Here is a 21,058-nt window from a genome sequence, read left to right as displayed (position 1 = left end):
TGTCTAAAGGTCACTAGGATATAGGTGAACCCTTCAGAGTCTGGGAGGTGGTTATGAACTCCACTCCGATGTGGGACCAGAGGCGACAAGGAATGGGTAAGGGAACTAGCTTTCCAGTGGGTAGGGGATGAGGGATCTTTAACATGGCACAGACTGAGCATCCACATACAAACTAGAAATCTTATGAGGCCACTAGTACCGAGTCTTTAGGAGCAAGAGAGTACCCTTTTCCCTTCTGCCTCCCCTGGCAAATGTTTGAAGACGGATCAGAACAGGGAGTCTACCTTGACATTCTTGTCACCTGGTCGATAAGTAATGGTAAACTGAAAACGGGTGAAGAAGGCTTGCCTGGGGTTAAGTGGCTTTGCATTGTGGAGATATTCAAAGTTCTTGTGCTCTGTAATTAAGGCCCTATGATGCAATGCGAAAAATGAGGACAGAATTGCAGAATCCACTCATAAAAATGAAATTCACAGTTTAATGTGACAGGTCATACGGCATGATCTGATATTCATAGTAGCCTGATGGGGTGATGAACACTGTCTTCCACTTTTCGCCTTTCGGATGCAAACAAGGTTTTAGGCAATACGCAGATCCAGCTCCAAGAAGATGTGAACCCCACAGAGTTTCTCTAGGGAATTTCTGCTGGAGAGCCTTCTTGATGTCATTCGAGGTTGAGGTATTCCACCCAGGTGCAGTTTGAGACCAGACAGTGTGAGAGTCAGAGGAGTGCCAGGATATAGGACTGCTGATTAGTGAGGACAGGTGGAAGTGATCAAAACTCAGTGACTGTGATCTGTTGATTGTAGTGGCTGGTGACTGTGATTCTCTGACAGCAGTAATTTGCATGGTAAGAAGTAATTAGTAAATAGTGAATGGTGTTTCCATCTAAAGTGTTTCCAGATAAAACTGAAAAGCAGAAGAGCACTGTAGGGCTGGTGTGGATTGGACCAGCAACAAGCCAAATATCATGTTCCAAAAAAACAAGAAATATAAGAAAGCTGCACAATATTTTTGTAGTATTTAAATGACAGAAAAAGTATTTGCTATAAACACTATCCCACTTTAATGATCTGTCCTACATCATCTAAAAAAAACATTCAATGGATTGTCTAACTAGGCTCAAATGTCTATTATTGCAATATGGTTTTATTATGAAAATGGTTATAGAAATAAACCAATAAATGTGGTTTATATTTATGATTATTATTATTTGGTGTCATAATTCTTGCATTTTTATCGCATGCTTGGATTGATTTTAGAAAAGTCAGTTGTTAGATCAAGGATTTTCCTTTTGACATCTGTTAACACACACACACACAAATTTATTGAAGAGGAATGCAAATAAAATGCAGGGGGTTTAACTTTGTTAGAGAAAGTTAGAGAAACTTAAAGATGTCACTTTTTCGCTGCACCACAGATTGTAAATTAAGAACATATTGGTTTGATTTTCTTTCCAATTATTGCTGTAAACCCAAGCTGAAGACCAAAGAGGCAGCACTGGCCAAGGGTTTGGAAAAACACATGCACTGGATTAGCCACACCGTAATCATATCACTTTCAGTGGAAGGAAAATGAAAAGAATGGTGACTGGTCATCCCAGAGAGAAAAGAGAGAATGTCCATCAGCAAAAATCAAACAACTCTGGAATGCTGGATATTTGACACAGAAAAGTAAAATAAATCTCATAACATTTAACAAAAGAATCATGGGACTTGATGGGAGAGATTCTAAGCAACTAAACAGATTATAGATAATGCTGTGACTAAGATAAACACCCGTAAGCAATGTTACGTGCTGTTATTGATCCTAGTATGACATGACATGGCATTAGATGAGGATGACATGGCTATAGATGAGGTACTCCTACCTCATGTCCAGACACAGGACAGGAGATCCACCAGTGTCCGCCCCATTTTATCAGCTGACACTTTACTTGTTCCGAAGCATCTGTTTCTAATAGTTTGATGGAACAGTTTGGCTGGAAAGAAATCGCACAGGTTTTCCATTATGGTCTTTACCAACGTGGTCAAAGCTTTGTTTCCATTTACATTCCTGGTGATCCACAGAGCTCCAATTGCATAGTTTGTGAGTAATTTTCTCATAGCTTTGATGTATTTTCTTACCTGGCCATTGATAAGACAATGTTTTTTTTACCAATGCAGACCTAATGCCTTTTCCATTAAGCTTTCGATCCGCATCTTTCTTTTATTTAGTGGCCAGATCACAATGACCAGTGATGGAAATTTTTGTATGGAAAGTAGTATTCTATATACAGTTTTAAATAGCGACAAGATGCAAGTAATGTGGAATACATAATCAGATTTCAATAAACAAAGTTTTTGACCGATGATTATAGTGATGAGAACTTTTAAAACACTGCTTCATGACGCTTCAAACTTTGTGAATATTTTATTTTGGATCAGTGGTTCATATCAAACTGGCCATGTAAAGTGATTTTGGCAAGCAACGCAATGCATTGTTATGCCATACTGTTTCGAACTTGGTTACAGGTAAAAAAAAAATTTAATTTCAATACAGTTCACTGCTCCCTATTGTTTTTTTTTTAATATATACAAGTTTAGCCAAGACTTGCCTAAACACATATACAAACACTACAAATTAATAAAACAAAGCATACAGACACTTCAAATATTTAATGGTATTTACTAATTTGCAGTTTATTATTATTAATAGATTACACTTTCATGAATAAAGTTGAGGTTACATACTGTATGTAACCCTCTATCTAAAACCAGAATTTACTTCCCAAGTATTTAGATGGTTAGACACATTTTCCTTCAGAAAACTCACACTGCATCAGATACACTTTGGGAATGACAATACCATCTCTGCTAGGATGAAAGCATTATAGAGCCTAAAGTAATTCGCACATCTTTGTTATAAAACCTAACAAAGATGAGTGGGGATCAACAATTTACTTCCTCACAAAAGTCTTGTAATGATGCACCTGACAGAAATGTTTAGAATGCCGCCCTACACCGCAGATCTATGATATGACACAACCCACCTTCTTTGGAACAATAAAGTATTGTTGAGAATGGATTTAGCCCACACATTTTCCTTCAGTTATAACCCTCACACAACACATCAGATACACTTTCGTGAACAATACCACCTCTTGGGGTTGGGATGAAAGCATTATAGGAGCTAAAGTCCAAGTCACATTTGGCAGATCTTTGTTATAAACTAAAACCTGAACAATAAGATGAGTGGATGATCAACAATTCTAATAACTTCAAGGATGCAAAGTCACCCAGAATGATGCCGGGGACAGAAACCGAGTTTAGAATGCACAGAAGGTGGCAAGGTTACACACCAGATCTGAAGAGAGACAGGCAATGTATGAAGAGGTGTACACTGCCTTTACTCAGAGGGACCTGCCCTCGAAGCCTCACTCTCAGAAGCCTTATGGTTCTGTTTTTAAGCCTCCTGAAACCTCTCGACAAACAGAATTTACTGCATCGCTGAAGATCCCAGAATGCAATAGCGGGGTGTCCAGCAGGAAAAACCTGTCTTTTTCTTTCGTATCAAACAGAAGCTCCAACCTGACATGCCATTGTATAAACTTTACCCACCAAAGCCGATGCTGTCCTTAATACCTTGGTTTCTGTGATTAGCAGTAAACAGGGCTGGGAATGTTACAGATTGCAAAATTCATGCTTTAAAAAGTATTTTGTAACGTACTTCGTTAGATTGCTCAATTTTAGTAACTTAATCTAAATACTTTTTAATACTTAAGGTGAGGGGAATATTAACTTTGATGTCTTGTTTTTATGTTAACCACCTCTAAATAAAAATGGGTGGCACAGTTAAAACAATCATAAATGCATGAATAAAGCTATGGGATTAATATTTTCAATACAACATGTTGAACATAGAACTAAAAACTTTTTTGTTTTTTTTAAAATATGAAACTAAAACCGCCAGTAGGTGGTGACAAATCACCGTCTCAATGAAAGAGTCATGGAATCAATTATTAATGTATTTGAACCATTCTCTGCAGATTTGTTCAAAATGTGGCTTTGTTCACGAACCAAATGTTGCTCACCGATGCACAACAGTTTTGACGTTGGATTTATTTTAAAAGCAGTGGATATTCGCATCAAGTGCAAATAGCCATAGTTTTATATTTACACCATGCTAGTAAAAAAATAGCATTATAATAATAAGTATAATTTCCTTTGCAACAAGTTATAGTAATAATTAGATCATTGGTCTCAAATTCAATTTGTGGAGGGCCACAGCTCTGAACAGTTTAGCTCCAACCAAAACACACCTGCTTGGAAGTTTCTAGTGATCCCAAAGACCTTGATTAGCTGGATCACGTGTGTTTGATTAGAGTTGGAGCTAAACTGTGGCCCTCCAGGAATTAAGTTTGTGACCAATGAATGAGATGCCACTGATACTTATTGATACATCATGGGAAAAGAGAGAAAAACGGGAGTGGAGTTCAGCATAAGGCAGATTCTTATCACCACATGTCTCAAATAATTTTTTAAAGATGTCAATCCCAGCTAGATATGCGCTAAGTGTAAGACCAGCAGTTATATGGAACCATTTTTGTTTGCACTATGGAGCAAATCAGACATGTTATTTTAAGAAGTTACTAAATACTTAACTTTTTGTTATGGAATTGCATTAAATCAGCATCACACTTACAATCGTGCGAATAGTGAAATCAGTTTAACGTAAATAAATGCCAGTAAATACGTGGATATTTTTAATAATTTAAAATGTTATTATTTATTTGTGTTTATCACAATGTTATGGAAAAAAAAATATATACATTATTTCTCCCATTTGTTAAAATTTGTGCTATTCTTTGTACAATGAGTACAATTGAGACTTTGTACAACTAATTTACTCCATTGTATGTGTATATGGCATTGTTTTAAATTCAGGTATGCATAAATCTGTAAAAAAAAAAAAAAAAAAAAAAAAAAAAAGCTCAAGGGGTTAATGCAAACATTTAGTCTTGACCATATTTCTACACCTACACTTAACCTTACCCATGAGTGATGCCTAAAATCAGAGGAAATGATAGATAAATGACACTGCTGTATAATCGCCAAACAATGATTGTAAGCCCAAACTTCATAAAACTATAAAATTGTTCTTTAAATCTAATTGGCTTATCACAGTTTTGTTCAAAGGGTCAACCAAGATGTTGACCTATATACACGTGGTCACGGGAAACAGCTGGAAACTATAGATCTTTCCTGGTTGGAGGTTGGTATTATTAGAACGTGAAAGCTATCTTTACACATGCTTTTTACCAATTAATAATCTGCATCTAATATCCAGCGGGCCTTATACGTATTCTGAGGTTTAAATGCAGCATTCCATGCTGTCCTCTGGAGGTCAGGCATAACATAGTATATGCAGTACAAGTTACCAATCATTTCCACAATAGCGCCAATGCGGCCATTGATTTCTATAATAATGTACTCTGTAAAGATGCAGAGTGTCATTTGTAGGATTTACAGAAATGCAATACAATATATGTAGCTATATTTTCAGAGGTGTACAAAGACCTTACACAATGAACCATTACTTTTTATTAACTTGAATTGACTTATTTATGTCTACATAGAAGTCGCCATCATGTTTGTACAGTAACCGTCAACGGACAAACACAGCGCGTTTCGTTACTATGTTGTTCATGCGAAAACTGACACACAACGATGAACAAGTGGCAATAATATTTGCAATAATATATATATTTATTGACTAAGTAAGTGAATGTAATTAATTCATTTACCTTTGTAAAGAAACAACATTGCTGGCTGTCTCAGACTACAACATCTTAACTGTATCGGCCACCGTAGCTTCTCTAAAGGGAGGAGTGAGCGGAGGATGGAGCCGTTGGTTGCAATTCACAATCTCACCGCTAGATGCCGCAAATATTTACACGCTACACTTTAAAAATATCGACATTACAAGCTGAGAGCACATAAATGACCCAACTGACTATTAAAAGGGGCGTGCTAAACTGAAACACGGAGGAAGCACTCATCTATAATATAGACCATATAATATAACTATACTCTATAAATAGATATCAGTGAGTGGAAAGCAAGCCATATGTACACAGCAGTACCATTTCCATATGCAAAACTGGCTTGCCGCCATGCCAGCAATTTGCTGAGTGTCAGCAGACACAGCTCTAACTGAACAAATGTACTATGGATGTTATGGATTTAAAAACTTTGACAGCATGGAGAGGCTTATGTATCTGGAAGCAGTTAAAAGGCAAGAGGACACATTTGCTCATGTGAATGTCTGTTTTTTTGTTTTTTTTTTCGTTAAGTGTCATTGTTTCCATAGGCACTAGGGATTTAAAGTACTGCAGTGTGCGTTTGTATATAGCTGTATAATGCAACATTTTGTCAAAAGAGTGCTCAAATAAGTTTTTTTTTTATCTTTCTATTTATCAAACAATCCTAAAAAAAACTATTTTAAATTGTAATGATATGTAACAACATGACTTTTTTTTAATTAGTTGAAAATAGACTTTTCAAATATTCCAAATATATTATAAAAAATAACAATGCAGTTATTTTTATATAATATAAAATGTATATATTCATTTGTTATATAATATATAAATAAATATTTTTTCCAAAGCATTAATTGTAACATTTAGCATACCTTATATGAAGATTTTTTTTTAATACCAGAATACATAATATAGCCCATATACACTGTAAGTAAACCATTTCGCAGAAAGCTTTCAGTTGATAAATGTCCTTCTTTTTCTGCAGCGCATGCTTTTTCGACAACCTGCAATCAAGCCACTGTAATTGGTGGCATGATGTCACAGAGCAGAAGCTTCAGTTAGTAGTATGAAACCACAGAACCATATTCCAGTCTACTGTGGCTTTGTCAAGCTTGCTTCAAATATGTGCAACACTTGCTTAATGATGGTATTGGATGAAAGGCAGTGCTTATGCAGTTTCAAAATCCCTGCAATGGACGATTGTGATGCCAGTGGGTCAATGAATGCCTTGACAAAGACTGCACACATGTGGTTGGTTTAGTCTTAAAGTCCTAAATATGCCTGGGAACCCTGTAGTCATGAAAAATGCATAATATCAGGGGGAGCAGTGGTTCAGTGTGTCAGCGAAGACACGCAAAATGGTCTGGCCAATCTAAGTGAGGGTTAGAGACCCTGGTGCCAAGCTAAAGACTGCTTGGCGCGCATTAGGAAACACCTCCCAAGAGACTGGCGAGAGATGAAGTCTGTCAAGTTAGACAACTTGGTGACCATTTCTGAATGAGTCAGTGGGAATGTGGGTTTTGAGTACAAGCTGCGTCACTCTGGGGTTTTTTTTGGGGGTGGGGGCAGAATAATAGCCATTTCATTCACTGTCTGATGAAAATGTCTGAAAAAAGCAGTCTAAGAATTCTGCTCACTGTTATTGTCTGATATGGCATTTGATTGTGTGGAGTGTCCTCTAGTGGGAAAAGTCGGGACAGTGATTGCTCTGTTGCACATGAGATGTTTTCAAGGACAGCATTAACAAACCACATTTCAGCCTTTTTATGACCAACAGACTACTTGTATCGTCCTGGGTATTGTTTCTCAGGGCCCTTTCCTTCTGTAAGATCATATGGAGAGAGAGAAGGAGAGAGAGAGAGAGAGACAGAGAGAGAGAGAGAGAAATTGATTTTATATGCTTTCGTGTGGCTTGGATTCCCTGAATAAATGCAGAGCCAATATAAGCTCTGTTTCCAACTGTACCTCCTTCTCACATCTCTCTGTCTCCTAATTCAAATCTGCAAGAGCTTCCATCAAAATGCTATGTGGCCTCGTGCCAAAGTTAACTTCCTGGATTGTACAGTTACAGACTTCATAACTACGCACACACACATTTGCTTAACTATATAAATGGGGGAATTCCATGTAGTTATATTGTTTATTCTTTGCCGTTATAGAGGGCATTTTCTGCTGATCTCATTAAATCTGTAAATTAAATTAGCCCATAATAATGTGTAATTATCTCTATGCTATCTAATAATTTACAGTCAAAAATATATATATATATATATATATATATATATATATATATATATATATATACACATATATATATATATATATATATATATATACACACACATATACATATATATATATATATATATATATATATATATATATATATATATATATATATATATATATATATATATATGTATGTATATAGGCCAGAGATGTTTAAAAAAAAAAAAAAACATCGCTTTGTATAATTTATAAACTTTTCTTTTCCTCAGGGAAATTAAATAAATAAATGGAAAAAATATATAGATTTTTTTAATAAATAAGTAAATGTTTGGGTTTCTTTGTGTGAATGTATACATGGTATTCCCTACATTATGGGGACCAATTTTTCATTTTTCCTACAAGCATTGTATAATGTAGGAAATAACAGGTACACACACACACACAATTATCTAAATAAGGACATATGTTGCTTTTATATAACGCCAGTACGTGCTACAATCTGAACTTAACCTAATAGAAAACATTCAGCTTTTTTATATTTAAAAAAAACTTGATTCGTATCTATTACAAACTTTATTTTAAGAGATGATATCTGGATAGTTTATTTTTCATATATTACCGGCGTTTCCCACTTTCTTGTTTTACCATAAATAAAACACAATTTTGAGACTTTTGTACTTAAACATCTAAATGTGGGTTATGCTTAAACTGGTATAAACTGGTCGTCTTTCCTTTTGGTTTGGCATGTTTAAGAATGTAAAACGTAAAGACGCTGGGTTTACTAAAGAGTCGATTAAGTTTTAAGTATCAGATAAACCGAAAGCATATTTCTGCAAGTTTACACAGAAGTTGTGGCTGTGAATTACCACATATGTTCATTCAGGTTACCTTAGATGACCATTTAGTGGCAGCCCTATCATGCCTCCGACTGACTGTGACCTTCATGCCAGTGCCAGATCACGCAAGATCAATATTCCTCCTTTGATGGCCATTCATTCATCATGCTGCCACGGGATGCCTGGAAAAAAAAAAGACACAGAGTGATCAAAATTTCCATTTAAAGATACATTTCGAGCACTCTACTTTCTACCAACATTTAGGGGCCCAGTTTTGGAAATAAGGTTCATTGACCTTATACACGACGTTTTACATGATTTTCTTTGAACCGCGCTGTCTTATTTTAGTTCAAAAGAAAGCAGAACTCCGAAAGAGTGAGCGGGACAAGATGCAAAAGAGAAATGAAAAAGAGCCGTGCGCTCAAATACAACCACTGGAAAAGACATTTATAGGAACTGCTAACCACGCAGTTTAAAAGTACAGAGCGGAGAGATTGAAGACTACGTGAAGCTGTTTTGTCTGTACTAAGCGAGTCTCTTTTTTTGTCCCATACTTGAGAAGACTGAGCGCCAGTGCCAGTGATTCTGACAGAAACCGCTCTTGGCTACTGTTATGGCAGCGTGTTTGAGGGGAATGGGGCCAGCCGAAGACAGAAAGTTGGACCAAAAAGGGGCAAAACCGTGAACATACTGTGAACTGTATCCATGATCAAAAACAAATAAATTCCACAGCCACTGAATCATCTGGTCAGCTTCTGTTCACACCAGACGCCCTTTCCACTCAAAACCAACAGGACGCTCCTATTGTCAAAATATGAATGCATTGGGTTTGAGCTGGGCTCTCAAGATCTAGAAGGACGCTAGTCAGCTAGTCGGCAAACGAAGATTGCTTTAAAATGTTTCCAATGCGTACGATCAGTATGTAGTGTGAATTTATGCCGGTTTCATTAAAACACAAAAAGTGTGTGCTTACAGTTCTTTTATAGGTGATATACTGAAAGGCTTTTGTTTTATTAGTAGCTTTTCATGTGTGAAAGTAATTACTGTTAATATATCTGCTTCATTTAAAAGCTATCAAGCTAGAAAACCAGCAGGAGAGAGTTTTTTTCCCGCCCTGATAGTAATTATCTGTTTTTACAAAATAGCTCAAATCATGTTGATTGTCCATTTGAATGAGAGAGAGAGAGACAGAGAGAGAGAGATACACAAAAAAATGAAGAAGGCCTTAATTGTGACCATTTGCATTCAGTCCAAGACAAACTTTCATAGGCTACAACACAAAAGTAAAAAAAAAAAAAACTTATCAGATGTTTAAGTGTGAGGAAAAGATATATCCCCGTCAAAAGTATGCTCAAATTTGTAGACAAGACACGAGAGAAAAAGACGTATGTTTCCCACAGTTTCTGCTTGCATCCATAAGAGCGAAGCCCCTGTTTCCCGCTGACTACTATGAAACAAGATCATTAAATTAATTCCATCTGTACGTTTGTGGATAACTTTCCATCCACCAGCACACACTTCAGCCCCTTTCCTGCACATTCCTCTTTATTTACAAAAATCTGTCTGCAGCCAAAAATCTACGTATATATATAACATTTTATATTGTATCTCATAATATCTTTGTCAAACTGACCTAACAACCTTTGAAACATTAAGCACTAAATCTTTAAACATTAAACCCGTTGGTGAAATGAATGCATTGACACTTAACTAATCGTATGTTGTAAATTATCGTGCCTTTTGGGATAACATAAAAGTACTTTTTGGCAGTTTGGACTCGTTTGGTAAAGATTAATGGCATCTGAATGTTACTACCATCATCTCACAACAAATGCTTGACTGATGAATGCTGCTGTTTGTGTGTGATGTCAAACTAATGGCTGTTTACGGAGTTCGTAGACGTTGTCCTTATCCAGATGCCATCCAGTCTTGGTCCAAGTTGCTTATTGTAGGCCCTCATTTATCAGTTTTAACTAAATTCAAAGTTCACAGTCGTGCAATCAAAGAAAGCGTGTTTAGTGAATATATTCCGATATGACTTTTATGATTACTTCAAGATGTGTACTGTGGTGTGTAATAGCTTCTGTCGTCTCATGGTGGCGCTGGTGCGCTTCCACGTGCTCTCAGTCCATTTTTATATGAGTGTCATTTGTGAATGCGCGTTGCAAATCATCACATTCAAATTCAAAGCAGTCACTCTAAAAAAAGCCTGAATAACGTTGAGATGACTTTTATGATAATGTCATAATGTCACAAGATGTCATTCATCATAATGATAATGTAAATATTCTTTGGAATTACGGCTTCACCTTTAGTCATAAATTAAGATAATGTACTTGCCTATTGTTTTACTAGTATATAGAGTACAAGCCTGGTATCTAAAAAAGTACATTAAATCATATTTCATGCAATATAAATAAATAAATGTTTTTTTTGTAATAAACAACAATACTTAGAATTATAACAATAATGTCTCTGCTTGGAACAACATGATAATACTGTATATATTAAATGTACAATGCATTACTATTTAATAATATACCGTTTATTTTTATGTTTTATGTGCAACTGTATTTTTGCATTTTATATTGTTTTGCATAATTTTATTATTTAAAAGAAGGAAATGGTTTTATTAATATTATGTTTTTTTAAACAGTAATTTCATATCAATAAAATAACATTTTGGGAAAGACATTTTACAGACAGGTGTGACCGCTTGAGGCCCGGTGTGAGGGCAAAAATCTCTGATATCCAATATAGAAGCAATTAATGCACATCTTAATATTTCTGATTGTAAACACCATCAATGACCTTTCAAGAACATTAAACACCCTTCTCAGTAAAAAAAAAATACTTTTCTAAGGGGGGCTTAGAGAGCTGGCCTGAAAACCCATATTCTCTGGTGAAGCCTCTCCAGATGTTGTATTTGAAAGTGTTTTGACAAATGGCATCAGTCAAATGTCATATGGCATATTCACATCAGTTTCTTTAGGGATACTCATAGAAGAGTTAGGACGTGGTTAGTGCATTTTATTTATACATGTATTTATTTATTGTTTTATAGTTATAAAATTCTCTATTTATTTTAACATTTTATTAAGCAAATGTGCATAGCATTAGAAGTATGCATCATAGTAGCTATCATGTATCATAGTTAACATAATTTGTACAGGTGTATGCATCAAGTGAAGTGCAACTATAATGTCAATGTTGTTTTGCTTTGCTTGGTGTATTTTAGTATGTTGCATATATAAACAATAAGAATTTATGTAATATATATTGTTTTGTTTAAACAAGTTTTTTAGTAGTTAATAATGTTAGTAGTAGCAGTTAAGAAATAAATAAATAAGCACAGTCATATATCTAGACAAAACAACCAGACAGGAAAGGGACTATAAATATTGATGACACCTAGCAAGACTGAAACCATTGTTTTTTCTGCAAGTTTGAAAGCTTGTACTGTACAAAGGCGCTTCTGTGCTCCTATTAGCCAGTGTCACAGATGTAATGGTATTTGTTGTGTACAGCGGGGGAAAATGCTAGTCTTTCTGTGTTGACATTGTGAAGTCTTGCAGAGCAGTGGACACACTACACGAGATTAAACAATTGAATCATGCATCTCGACGCCCATTGTCATTTATGAATCCCCATGACTCTATGTCTAGCAGATTGTGATAAAATCGGGCTAAATTGGGACTTTACACTCCTGGAATCAGAGATTTACCAGTGGTGTGGCAGACGCTTCATTATATCATGGTAACTTTGGTGACTGATAGCCACATTTGCACTGGAATGGAGTAAGGCTGTAGTAAGGAAGTTCAAAGGGGAGTACTCTTATACATATTGTGTCGAGCGTCCCAAGAGTGGATCAGCGTCGCCCTGTCAACCAACACAGTGCACCTGGTTGCACTCATTACCAGAGATCGGTCACACCTGCAGCTCATCAAGTTGGGGGTTATAAAGCCCCACATGGAGGAACAGCGAGCTGAGCTACGACTCCATGGCAAACGGATGAATGTTGTCTCTTTTCCCCTCTCAGACAGCAGCGCGTGACTGACCTCTGCACCACAGAGACTGGAAGAAAGAGCACCGGAGCACTGAGCCTTCACCTCTTCACCACTCCTTTGTATTGTCACTAAAATAAATCCACCCTCTGGGGTCTTTATTTTGAGCTCTCTTTGTCGTGTGATTCTTCACCCCGTTACAATATACATGCATTTCTTGACCCAGGCATTAGTGGTACATTCTGCAGAGAGATTCTAATCAACAAGTTTAACATTCCAGATTGATCAACGTCATGCTTCATATGATGGGCCAAGAATGTCTGTGTACATTGTTATATACTTTGTTACAGGGTTAAAAGGTCTCTGTTATAGAGGAAAATAACTTTATCACACTGCCAAAGGTGTTAAAGCAAAAGTGCATAACAGTAGACCAAAACAGCATACCTACAAAAGATCAATCTCAGATCTAGATGGTCTTATCCGAATAAGGTGAGAAAAGTGATTTATTGATTGGAAACAGTGTACCCTAAGCTATTAAACCATGGGACATTGTTAATAGACATGATGATGGACTGTGTGCAATGAAAACCTGACTGGGGTGGGTGAGTTATGGTCTTCTTAAAGACAGCAGCATCACAAGCAAGAGTGGCTTTCCTCATGTTGCAGCAAATAGAATTTTAATAGAAGAGTTACTGATGCAGCAATACAGCAATGACTTGTGTGTGCTAGAATTAGCATTCTAGCACACTATGCAAATTTAGGTTGGATGAGAACCAGGTCTTATTAGTGGCTCCACACTGGCCGAACAGGACCTGGTTCCCAGATCTCATTCTCCTTACAACCTCCCTGGCAAATTCCTTTGAGGAAGGATCTGCTTTCTCAGAGGCGGGGCACTCTTTGGCACACATGTCCAGACCTGAGGAAACTCCATGTGTTGTCCTTGGATGGTTCTAGAGGTTTTAGGTCCACTAGACAGGCCTATGCTTTGAAGTGGAACCTGTTTTTCAATTTGTGTTTCTCTCACAGACGGAGGTATCCGATCAGAGCCTTGCTGTCCTTCTTGCAGCAAAGGTTGGAGAGTAGGCTGTCCCCCTCCAACCTTAATTTTTATGTGGCTGCTATTTCCGTCCACAATGACCCTATAAAGAGGAGGTTGGTGGGGAAGCACGATCTGGTAGTCAGGTTACTTAAGGGGGGCCAGGAAGTTAAATCTGCCTAGGTTTTGCCTAAACAAGATCTCTGTCTCCAAGCAGAGGATGATCCATTAGACAGTGGATGCCTTGGCCTATGAATCACTAGGTGCCCCCTGCCCACCCAGGTTATGTGCTCAATTCCACTAGGGGTCTCGCATCATTCTGTGTGCTGGCTCAGGGAGCCTCGCTAACAGACATCTGTAAGGCGGTGGGCTGGGTGACTCTTAACACATTTGCTAGGTTTTATTGCTTGTGTTTTGAACCAGTTTCCTCTTGTGTTCTCACCTGAAACAGGTAGTGGCACTTTAGAGATCTGGCTCAGAGTCGGCTTGTGTAATTTTTATACCAATTCTCCCCTACTTCACTTAAGTAATTGCTTAACCCACCTCTGGGAGGTGACTCTGCTGTATGCCTCTTTCAGGTGGAAGGGCATGCTTCCCAGAGTTATCCCAGTCCTCCTGTTTGGGTTGTTCAAGGAACAGCAGTAGTTGACCTCCTCTGTGTAGAGCCCTGTCCTATCATCTGCTTTATAGGAAGGACCAGGAGGCCTACACAGGGCACAGGGGGCAGCTCCTGTGGTGTTTTAGTAAGGGTCCTAATTCATTGGTCACAGGCGTGACTTGCAGTGACCAACTGAAAGGCAATGTCACAGTTACGTATATAACCCTTGTTCCCTGAAGGAGGGAATAGATACATAACTGAGACATTTACTTTTTTTTTTTGGATCATAAATGCCTTTCTACATTCAGAAACATGTTAGCTAAATGTGTTGTTTGCAGACATGTCAGAAGAAAAACAGTTATACAGAAGATAGCAGACTTATTACAAGAAAGACTCATTATGCCAAGCAGAGCAAATATCTAATAGTCTAGACATAGAATTTTTTATTAATAACCTAAGACACCTTGTATGTAGGGAAGTTCAGGTCATACATATATGTTCTGATAACAGTACAAATCTGATTGGAGTAAAATAAGAGCTGCAAGATTCACTGACAACTTGGGGCCAGGACAGAGACTTGGGCTTACAACTGAGCAAGGATGTTAATGGATGGGAAATGGAACTATAGTTGTTGATGAAGCGACAATAGACACTGGAGAATCTGAGTAAGTTCTGGAGTTCTTTTAATGGATTTGGGAGTGGGCCAGTTACTAATGACTTCCACCTTTCTTTCGTCCATTAAGATACCATTTTGGCGGGCAATGTGCAGATTGGTGAAACTGGCACTTTTTTTTAGCCTTGAGGAATGAGTTGAGGAACGAGTTTGTAGACCAAAATTAAGTGGTGAATGTACTCCTAGAGCACCTTGTGCATAACATTTTAGAACATGGAGGGACTGTTTACCAAACCATACCAGGCAGCATTAAAAATTTCTTCCACCCTTTCTTCATCTCAGGGGAGCCACGATCTTCACTCTGTTGGATCTATGCAGCATGCATAGCCCTATCCATCGCCCCTACATATTTGAATGGGGTTATGCATGCTGTGCAAATCCAACTTATTAAAGATGTTGGCACCTCTGAGATGTTCCAAGGCAGCTGGGACAAGAAAAAGGGGGTGCCCCAATTTAACACTGATCTTATTGAAAGCTCAATAATTTATGCAGGTTGGCAGGTGTCCATCCTTTTATGCCACAAAGACAAAGGTGGAAGCACCAGCTGATCTATATGGTCTGTGTTTCATGTACATTTTGGCACCATATTGTATCTGCCCACTGCAGAACTCCCCCTTTCCATAGGAAATCTTTGTGGATGAATCTCAACGGCCAGCAATCTTTCAAGCAGAAATCTGTTGTGAAATAAAACGGTCACTGACTATACTTGCATGCACACAAATAATATGAATACTTCCAAAAATCAAAGGACTTAGCTGTATTATGATGTTTATATGTCAAGAGCAAAGCTCTTTATTCCCATTTAAAACACATCATCATTACAAGTTATTACAGATTTTTAATGGTCTAAGATTTAGAGCAATGACTAAACTATGCAAGGATGTTTTAGCAAAGCTCATTTGTAACTGCATTTAGCATTTCTTAATGATATGATTTTTGACTTGCAATCCTAAAAGCCAAATGTGTGACGTTGCATTGTCCACCTGTTTGAGTGGCACTGTGTTGATATTGCATTGGAGTGTGAACGCTACCTTGGACCAAATGTCTTTCGTGGAGTATTTTTTAATAATCATTATCGTTAAGCTTGTAAAAACAAAACTAGTCTGTGTTTGCACATTCCATGTTTTAGTGGTTATAACATTACACCATAGTACAACATTACTAAATCATTAATTTAATCATTTAATAATCCACAGACGAAGTCACGCAGTCCATTAACGGCTAACGACTAACGGCTAGTCTATGGTAATACAGTACATCACATGCATTCAAACACTTGCCTATCATTTATCAACCTCAAATATGGCTTATTACCTGAAATATGTAAGTATTAGCCACTTTATATGGCCGCTCAATTTAATGTGTATTGTCTGTCCGGAGAGTAAAGAGTAGAGTTGGTCATTTTTGGTCATACAGATACCAAGGTAATACAGCTGTCAAATCTGTAAGGACTCTTTGTTTATTTGTGTGCACTCACAATAAAAAACAAATTGCACTTTTATGCAATAATGAAAGCAAACAGGATGCACTTTCTGCCGTTTTAATCTGTGAACTTAAGTGTGAAACACATTGGGTATATCTTTGCTTTACAGATTAAGTAATATGTATAAAACATGCATACAGGTGCATCACTACTTTGGAGATAAATGTCGCTGACTTTATCTCTTAAACCAAGAACAATCACATCCGTGTGCTCGAGCACTTATTAGGAGAAAGGCAATTAAAGTCTCATAAAAATGATTTAAATTATTTATTAATAAATGTGCGTATGATTCAAATGAAAGACTGCTATTTGACCAGAAAAATTCTTAGTCAAGGACTGCCCTAGTAACATTCAGGTCCATCATCAGGTCGACCATAGATAGAGATAGCAGATAAAAAAAACTATCAGAGAAACAAATAGATTAAAAAAACTATCAGAAAAACAATACATTAAAAAGAAGGGTTACGATTAAGCAAGAGATAGTATCTGAATAAATATCAGAGCAGCAGTATCTTCCACTTGAAATGGAGCTAATCTACTCAAGCGTTAAACACATTTGACCTTAATAACAATAGTAACACACATCGCTTCAATTTACTCATGACATCATATCCTCAGGCATAGCAGATTCATCCATTGTCGTTGCCAGGGTTGTGTACATATGTGTGGGCCAAAGATATCAAAACAGGGGCAAGGTCCTGTCGGGGTATGGGAGAATGGGAGAGCATTTTTTTCCTGGGCTCACAAGAGTATGCAGTGAACCAGTTTGCAAAAGTGGGCCACATACCATTCTTTCAGTTGATGTAACACACATGACATATAACATAGAGAAATCACCAGCGATGCTTGTACTGGCTAGTGTATAACATAGGCAATCAGGCCATCAGGGCATCATGCAGACTTTATTAACCATCTGAGTCCAAGGTGATTTTGGGACCCTTCTTTGACATTTGTGCTTTTTAAGCTACTTTTCACACTACTGATCAACATGTAATTATTTTGCATTCATCACAAACTGTTCTACAACAATATGTGAAAAAGATGGCTGTACATGCCTGCATTTTTTTTTTTAGAAAAATCTATATTATGTGTTTTTGGAAAAAAATGTAGCTGAAATAAGGCCATTAAACTCATAAAGAATAGTTCTGGTCTTGTAGCCTAGAATATTTACTTAAAATAAAAAAAAATCTACTTAATCCTTCACAGAAAACAATATATTGATTTAAATTTTTAAAGACACGTTTTGTCATTGAAAGCATGTATGTGGGGGAGTGACAATGGCCAGTAATACTCAATGATTCAAAGGGCCCATCGCTGCATAGTAAATGTGACTTAGAAGTGGGTAAGAAAGGAAGCAAGGGAAGTAAATAAAGTCTTTTTAACTAGTATTTTAGTATTTTCACTATAATTTTATTTACAACACAGTATAATTAAACCATACATACTGAAGGTCCGAGACACATTATTAAGCACACTGATTTAACCACAGAGATGTGAACAGACTTTGTGTCCTTCCTGAAAACTGTTCACCATCACACTCACGCCCTAATGAGAGCAGCCCGGAAAATGGAGCGCAGTTGTAAGCAAAGAAAAATAGGGATATTTCCTATTGCATGGTGGGAAAAGCAAACTGCTAGATCTGATTACTTTTCATCCCTATTAGAAGAAAACAAACACAACCCCAGGTAACCAAGCTACACAATTTAAGCACATAATCTCATTAAATATATATATATATATATATATATATATATATATATATATATATATATATATATATATATATATATACACACACACATGCACAACTATACAATATACAGAAATTTATATTTCTTAAAATAGAGAACTGATATTTTAACTTGTAAATATATTTCACAATAATAATGCTTTTGTATTTTTTTATTGATTTTATTGAAGTATATTGAAGCAATTGTTAAGCATAAGGGACTTTAAAACATTAAGAACTGTTATAGTCACTAAATTTTTGAATGCTATTGTTTATAAAGTATTTCATTATATTAAAGGGATACTTCACCCCAAAATGAAAATGTTGTCACTATTTTGTTCCAAACCTGTAAAAGCTTCGTTCATCATCAGAAAACACATTTTAAGATATTATAGATGAAAACCTGAGAGTTTTGGACTGTCCCATTGGCTACCAAGTAAATTCAAGGTCCAGAAAGTATGAAAAACTTGACAGTCCATCTGCCATCAGTGGTTCAATCTGCATTTTATAAAATGACAAGAATAGTTTTGTACACAAAGAAAATAAAAATAACAAATTGTTATTCAATAATTAATCTTCTCTGTCTCTCTTCATCATTGTAGCGACCTTTTGAAGAATATCCACCAAACAAAACTACTAAGCTCTTCTGTCAGCAGAGATACACTTTGTACTCATTTTAAAATGGCTCTTCCATGTGGCATAGCGGGCACAGCTAGAGTGAGAGAACAGAAGAGCCCGGAGTGGCTTGCAAGTCTAATTGGTAGAAGCACACGAAAGTCAAGGGCATGGACCACCTCACAGAGTTACAAATATCCTGAGATTAGGTTCATCCAGAATGGCGCTACAAGAAGTTGACTGACCACTTAGCAGAATAATCGGGGAAAAGCGCACAGATGCAGCCTTAGCCATGGCATCCAACCCCAGTGGAGCTGGATAAACTAGAGAGAACCAGAAGGAACAATGCACATTCTCTCGAGTCGCGAAGAGGTCCACCTCTGCCCACTTCATAGTGAAGCATCCAGCTCTTGTCTCGACAGGATGTCTGCTCCTACACTGAGATGCCTGGGAATGTAGATGGCTCTCAGTGAGAGGAGTCTGGCAACACTCTGCTTCTGCACCTCCTGGTGTGAGGAATCGGTACTTGTGGAGGGCTCCTCCCTCCCAGCAGCCCCCGAGATAAAGAGCAACAAGGGAGAAACTGCTGAAATGCCACCGCTTGTTTGCATGCCTCCTGGTGTCTGTTGACGGCGTCGTCTAACAGGCACTGAGGCGCAATTGGGGATTGGCATCAAGCAGACTCTGTTATTCTCTTTGATTTCAGACAGAGTCAGCCAAAGATGCCTCTCTGTCATCACCATGGCTGCCATAGGCCGGCTGATGACGTGAGAGATCTCTTTGGTGGCATGAGAGGAGAGGTCAGTCATTCTCTGGAGCTCAGTAATGGCATCACTGCTAATCCGCTCACACTCATACAGCTCTTTCAGCAGGTCAGCTTGGTACACCTGTAACACTCACCAGCCTGACCGACCGCAGAGTACTCTTTGCCCACCAGCACTGAAGCTGGCTTGGAAGGCAAGGCCAGAGCCTTTAAAGATGATGCTGCGGCGAAAGAGAGATAGCTTGAGAGCATTTACTCTTCTCATGGCATCGCCTTATAACCATACTCTCCCTCGAGAGCTGAGTTTGCATGCTTCACTCCCAGGTAAGCCACGCACAGGCTATGTGTGTCGTTCACCCTGATGAATATGTTGAATGGACGAGCACACACTTAAAACATGATTTGCTCTAGCCCTTGTTCTCTGTCTCTTTGTGAGAGCTCATTTTTATTTTGGACAGACAACAATAAATAAGACTAACAACAGAAAAGCCGCCACTCTGAAAGCGTTCCCCATAAGCTTTTCGAAGCAGCTCGAGTTCCTGAAGAGAACCTTTCTTTAATCTCTCCCCGTCAAACTACTTTATAATTTGAACAATGCCCGAAACTGTGTTGCAAGCACTCCCTGTGTCTATTTGCCTTTTTATTATGACTCGCTTATTAAATTCCTCAGTTGTAAGTCGCTTTGGATGAAAGTATCTGCTAAATGCATAAAAGTAAATTATGCAGTCGTGCATGGGTTGGGTATTTTTGGGGGTTACTCTTATAATCTACCGTGGCAGCCTAAAGTGTATATACACAAATAAAAATGAATGTGCATTATACCCGGAATGTATGCCTGGCAACTTAAGAACAGAGAGGTTGAAACATGACAAACAACATGAGTTTCAGCCAGAGCATATTAAGGCTTTTACACAGCAGAAACATGACAACAGCCACTATAAGATCATTAACACATGATTGCATTAGGATATATGGTTTGTACAATGCCAGTGGGTCAATGAATGCCTTGACAAAGATTGCACACATGTGGTTGGTGTAGTCTTAAAAGTCTTAAATATGCATGTGAACCCTGTAGTCATTAAAAATACATAATATCTGGCAAAGTAGCGGTTCAGTGTGTCAGTGAAGACACACAGAATGGTCTGGCCAAAGTGAGGGTTAGGGACATACCCCCTGATGCCAGGCTAAAAACTACTTGGCGCACACTGGGAAACACATCCAAGTAGCCTGACAAGAGCTGAAATCTGTTAAGTTTGTCAACTTAGTGACCATTTCTGAAAGTCAAACTG

Source organism: Puntigrus tetrazona, chromosome 2 (assembly GCF_018831695.1).
Source record: "Puntigrus tetrazona isolate hp1 chromosome 2, ASM1883169v1, whole genome shotgun sequence".
NCBI lineage: Eukaryota > Metazoa > Chordata > Actinopteri > Cypriniformes > Cyprinidae > Puntigrus > Puntigrus tetrazona.
The sequence above is the reverse complement of the archived record's forward strand: the minus strand, read 5'-3'. Positions refer to the sequence as shown.